The following is a 6,000-nucleotide window of genomic DNA, read 5'->3' as shown; positions in this document are numbered from 1 at the left end:
TGTGTGTGTGTGTGTGTGTGTGTGTGTGTGTGTGTGTGTGTGTGTGTTTATGGTGGGGGAGGGAGGCTGGGCAGAGGGAGATGTCAAAGATGGCTACACTGAGAAGGTGACTTTGTCACTGGAGCAAAGTCCCCATTCTATCTGTTCCTAGGAGAAGCTCAGAGTGATACTGAATCTCTGTGAGCTTGATATTTCTTGTCAATTAAATATGGGTAACAACGCTGAATTCACAAGGAGGATGGAATTACTAGAAGGATGGACTGAGACAGCATATGGGAGAGCTTTTGTAAACCACTGAGCACCCAATTAATACAGTATTATTATTTCCACTTTGCAGAGGTGCTAACTTGGTTAACTCAACAGCGAATGGCTTGCCCAGGATTGTGCCACACTCCCAACCCAGTGTCCCTCCTCAGACTGTGGTGGTCCTCACTCAACACTGTCCCCTGAAACCCTGGGGGACATATGGAAAGCACTCATCCTGATAATATTTTACGGGCCCTAAAATCATGTTAACATATTCATATAAGTAAACATTCCAACATCTGAAGACTTTTCTGGGATATGTTGCCTCTAGATCCTAAGAGGATACTCTCCATGAAAGAAAGATCCAACAGAGCGTTGTAAGGGAAAAATTGCGATGGAGTCAATCTTAAATATTTAATACAGGGATAAAACAGTATGTATATATATTTTTACAAAGCATTTTAAACTGCCCAAAGTTTCAGAGCATAAAGTATGGCAGACCCTCAACTGTTTTAACTGATTTAACTGTGAACTTCAATAGAAAATGTTTCAATAGAAATGTGCCTTGCATTTAATAGGTATTCGACAACTGTTGAATTCAGAGATTTAGCTTGATTATTTTTACTCCTAATATTATGATATTAAAATTTGTCCCCTCTTATATCTATAAACTTTGCTTTATGCCAACCTATTATGGTCCGTTGTTGAATTCTTCAAAGACAATATTTTACTTAAAATATTTTACTTATTTTATATAAGCTTTTATGTAAAATATATATAATTATATATATTTCATTTAAAATACTTATATACATACATATATTTGTGTGTGTGTATATATATACAGATATATATACATATATATAAAATTGTTCCTCCCTTATTAATAATAGTTCCAGAAAACCTTAAGTAAAAAAAATGTATATTTATTGTATACTGGACAGTATGTGTTGGTAGATAGAAATATTCAGACATTTACAGGAAATTCACAAATAGTAGTATTTACTGAATGCATCCATCTGTATTAGTCAGGGTGCCCCAGAGAAACAAAACCAATAGGTGATAAATAATAAGGAACTGACTCATGCAGTTATGGAGGCTGGTAAGTCTAAAACACAGCTGATGTCCCAGTTCCAAGGCCATCAGGCAGGAGGATTCTCTTATTCAGAGGAGGGTAAGCTTTTTTTATTCCATTCAGGACTTCAACTGATTACATAGGACCCACCCACCCTGGGAAGAGCAATCTGTTTTATTTAGTCTACCGATTTAAATGTTAATCTCCTCCAAAACACCCTCACAGAAACACCCACAATAACACTGACCAAATATTCAGGTACCCTGTGGCCCAATCAAAGTAACACACTAAACTAACCATACCATCCCTCCCTGCCCCCACGCCCCCCAAAAAAACCTGTTTTTTGTTTGTTTTCTCTAAATGTTGGTAAGGAATTTATCACTAAGGAGAAATCACTTCAACCAAACACCAGCACACCAGCCCTCTTCTTAGATAAGAAGGCAATACAGGCTACTGGGGACCTGAAGACCCTAGCTGCTTCGAATCAAAGTTCATCTTCCCCACTTATACGTCAGGTGACCTGGACACACTACTTATCTTCCTGAGCCACCTTCCTCGTCTATTAAGATGGAAAAACAATAGTGTATACTGAACAGAGCAGTTGGAATGATTAAATGAGATGACTGATGCAATGCCTGTCTGTCACAGAACACGTTCTCAATAAACACTGGCTGCTGTAATAATAATTGCTGTTATAACTGTGAGTTCCAGTTCTAGGCCTTGCTGAAACCTACTTAAAATATGGCATAACTGCCTTAACCAGGATATTTACTTCCATCGGAGCACATGTGGGAATTTTATCAATTACTTAGACACATACTTTTATCAGTTGTTTATACTCATAGATCATTTGGCCACAAGTAAGAGAAAAACAGTTACTCACCAATCAACTCAATCAAAATAAGTTTCTGTATTTAGAAAATCAGTGATGGGGGAAGAAACCCTAAAAGCACTGCACCTGAAGACTGTAAAGAGAGAGAGAGAGGTAGATGCAGACCTGGGCAGGGACTGCCCCCTTTACCTGCTGGTTAAAACTAAATTGTAGTCAGTAACTTGTGAAGAACTTGAAATTCCAGGACTGGAGACAGGACAAAAGAGAGATTGTCTCTCCTGTCAACCTTGTCTGTTTGGCCCCAGAACCAAGAAGCTTGGACTATAGTCAGAAGTTGCCTTCTGGAACGGCCTGGTCATAGCTACTGTGTGATTCAGAAGGCTCTCTTCACCTGAGGGTGGGCTCAGCCTCCTTGGGAACTACTGACCTTCAAGGTAAGTCGGCCCCATCTCTACTTCACCCAAAGACTTAACACTCTGTGGTTTTGCTAGGAGGACAAAGGAAGAAAATGAGAGCATTTGGAGAAATTCTTAAAAGTAAACGATAAGACGCTTTCCTCTTCATCTGCCATGTCTCCTCACTCCTCCTCCTCCTGAAAATTAGGTCTGTTGCATCCTCAAGGTCAAGGTTAAACCTAGGTTGCTATTCATCCCTTTCTGATCCTGTGTGCCTATCTTCCTGTTCTCACTAGCTGCCTCTTCTGGAATCCAGAATCTACTCAGAATAAGTCACTTCAACTTCAGGGGGAGTTTGGGGGGTAGATACACGCCCCCCCACACACACAGAACTAGCCACCTCCTTTCTTCTTGCTTCCTCTCAACATTTCCTTACTCTCTCAGCCAATAGAGGAGTTTAAACATTTAAATGTGGTATCTAAACTGCATTTAAAGAATTAACCCATTTTGCCCCTCACTGCTCTAAACCACAGGGTGCCAACCGGACTCTAATTGCTTTCATCTGGTGGGGTTCCAGACAGCTCCTCAGAAGGAAGGAGCGCACATTCCTGGCACCAATTGGCTAATTCAATTTACTTCCACGGCATTAGCCTCTGTCAGAATATTCATGAGCAGGGGAATGAGGACCCGCGGCACAGGCAGGCGGCAGCCACTCGGGCTAGGGAAGGCGCGAGGGAGGGGAGGCGGACCGCGCGCCGCGCTCCGGGGACGGTGACCGCGACGAGGCGGCTCTTCTCCCCGGCCGGGCAGAGCGCAAGGGGCCACGGGAGGGCGGGGCAGGGCATCGGCGGGGTTGGCGCGCCTGGCATTGCCGCCCAACTCCCGGCGACCGCGCAGGGACTTTGCGAAAGATCTGAAGGCAGAAAAGCTGTGACACTTTTGATAGAGGGGGTCGGGGGGTGGGGGGCGGGGGCACGTCGCAAGCGGGGGCGAAGGGACCCAGCGGGACACCGGCCGCCCGGCGAGGCTGGCAGCGATGTGAGCTGGACGCCCGCCCCGAAGGAGTCTGGACCGAACGTCCCCGGAGAGTCGTCGGCCGTGCCAGGTAAAGCGGGGTGCTCGGGTGGGGGCCCTCGCGTTGTCCCCAGGCTCCGGAAGCAGGGCCGGCGCAGGGCGCCCAGAGCCCGCTGGCCCCGGGCAGCCGCCCCCCCCCCCGGCGCTGCGCCGGGTCCGGCTCCGCGCCGTGTTCTCCCCGCGGGTAGCAGATGCCGCGGCAAGCCTGCGGGCCGGTCGGAGTTGGACTTCCTCGGACTTTGGGGGAAAGGGACGTAAAGGGGCTGCCCGGGCTGGGGAGCGGTTTTCTGGGAGCAGGGAGCTGGGGCGCGGCGGGGCAGACGGAGGACTCGGCGCGCTCGTGGCAGGGCTGCGCGCGCCGCGGCATGGGGACTGGGGACCCCAGTCTCGCGGGGGAGCTTGGCCCCGGCTTCGCCCTCGTTTGCCCCTCTGGCTGCGGCGCCTCCCTCTGGCTGCGGATGGACGAGGAGGGCTGGCTGCGTCCCCAACTCGGGGATGCGCGCCAGAAGGGGGACCGGAGACCAAGGCTTCTGGAAGGCTAGGGCGCTTGCGGGGCCGATCGCAGCCCGCGCCTCTCGCCGCGCCCCCGCTGGAGCTCAGCCGGGGGAGGAGAATGTGATGGTGACTAGGGTCCCCGCCACCTGCCGGACATCGCCAACTCCCCGGATTTCCTGTCTCCGGGCCCTGACACTCCCAGGGAAAGCTCTGACTTGCGCGCGGGGTGTTTGGGTTTTGCTCCTTGTGGTTGCCGTGTGGTGAGAGCTGGGGTGAGGGGGGGCGGCTAGGAGGTCGGATAGGGTGAAAGTTGTAGATTTGTAAAAGAAACGCGACCGCGGAGTCCCAGCCCGCCCTTAGCAACAGGACAGACTGTGGGCTGGACTTAGGCTGAAGCTGGAGACTCGGCCTGGCTATCCACCTCGGGGATGGGGGCGGAGGGTGGGGGCTGGAACCTGGAGGGCAGCCCGGAGGCAGCGCCAGAGCCTTTTTTTCTGCGGAGACCGGGCAATGAGAGGGCTGGCAGCAGAACACCTGGGGGGGGGAGGGGGCGGGCAGGTGGGGAGACGGATGTTGGTCGTCCGGTGGATTCAGGGTTTGCTGTGCCATTATTTTTTGCCATTGTCATTACTGTTACTATTGCTGCTGTTGTTTTTGGCACAACCACCAGGAAGTATTTTGTCTTCTGATTGTTAATAAGTCTCCTGGAAACTGGGTCTGCCCTCCCCTGATCCCTTCTAGTCGCTGATGTCTTCCCACCAAAGGAAGTTACCCCTCAGAGCTGTGGTGGGGTCAGGGACACAGCCACTGGATCTACTTAAAAGCAACAAAAACAAGACACAACTGTATGCCGTGATCGCACCGATCCTATAGAGGGACGCTGTACTTCCATCAGCTCACCTTTCCTCAGCCCTCCCTGGCTGGGGAGCCCTGGGGTCATTGCCAGCTGTGAACCCCATACCTGACCCAGCTTTTTCCTTTGGTGTCTTTATACAATCTGGAAATTACTTTTTATCTTAGTGTGCCCCCTCGAAGCCCCACTGGACATGCTACCTGGCAGGGGCAGGCTTCGGTTCCCAACCCTGGAGACGGCCACAAGGGCACCAGCAGTTGGCTCCTCTTGGCTTGGCCCCTGGTGAGAGCTGGCCAGCCGATGGCGGAGAAAACAGGGCAAGAGTGTGGGAGAACAGCGTGTCAGAGTTGAGCCAAGTACAGGAGATGAGGTCAGGCCTCCTCACTGGCCACATCCCTTCCTGCCAGAGCAAAAAGAGAGATAAATGAAGAACAAGTGAGAAGTAGTATGAATTGGAAAACCAAGCTCTCAGAGTCTACTGAGTGGCTGTCACCACTGACTTTGGTGTGACCTTTCCTTTCCAGTGCTTCTGATTTTCCCTATTTGCCAATGCAGGAGCAGCCATGCCTTTCTAATGGGACAGTTGTCGTGAGATGATCTAATTTTGTATCCAGAAAATGCTTGGGAGCATCCTGGGAAAGGACAGTCTATAAAATATGGGATTTTAACGTTTTGTGAAAAGTTTGCTACACTGCAGGTTACGGAGACACATTTTTAGCATGTGTGCCATGTGGCAGTGTAAAATTAAAATGGAAAAGGAAAGTACAAACATAAAAATGACTTAGCATTCTTGACATTCTTGTGCATACTTGTAGAAAAATTATCTTTCATTTGGGGAGAGTTGCCCGGGAATTTAATCAGTGTTTATACTACTGAAACGCCCCCTTCTACCTTTCTCCCCTGTAAAATTTAATGACCCAGTTCTCACAGGGAAAGGCAGTGCGAATGTAGTAAGTGCTGGGGGCTGAGAGGCGAGATCCAAGGGTTGTTAGGGGAACCATCACATAGGGTATGGAGCCTGGAATGGGGA

At 49.5% G+C, this 6,000-nt stretch overlaps 1 protein-coding gene across 4 annotated transcripts in view; it reads left to right on the top strand.

Moving 5' to 3' along the window:
* Window positions 1–3,518: 3,518 nt before the first annotated feature.
* The window catches only part of CDH20 (cadherin 20), a 211,398-nt gene continuing 208,916 nt past the window's right edge, over window positions 3,519–6,000 (top strand). For 2 of the 4 annotated variants that reach the window (XM_040478657.1, XM_040478655.1), the window contains exon 1: window positions 3,519–3,653. The gene's annotated coding sequence lies outside the window, so the exon portion shown is untranslated. The remainder of the gene's footprint in view (window positions 3,654–6,000) is intronic. The other 2 variants (XM_040478658.1, XM_040478659.1) reach the window with 1 other exon arrangement.

This window comes from Herpailurus yagouaroundi, unplaced genomic scaffold (genome assembly GCF_014898765.1).
Source record: "Herpailurus yagouaroundi ecotype Mexico unplaced genomic scaffold, PumYag 142, whole genome shotgun sequence".
Lineage (NCBI taxonomy): Eukaryota > Metazoa > Chordata > Mammalia > Carnivora > Felidae > Herpailurus > Herpailurus yagouaroundi.
This window is presented reverse-complemented; position numbering and strand designations above follow the sequence as displayed.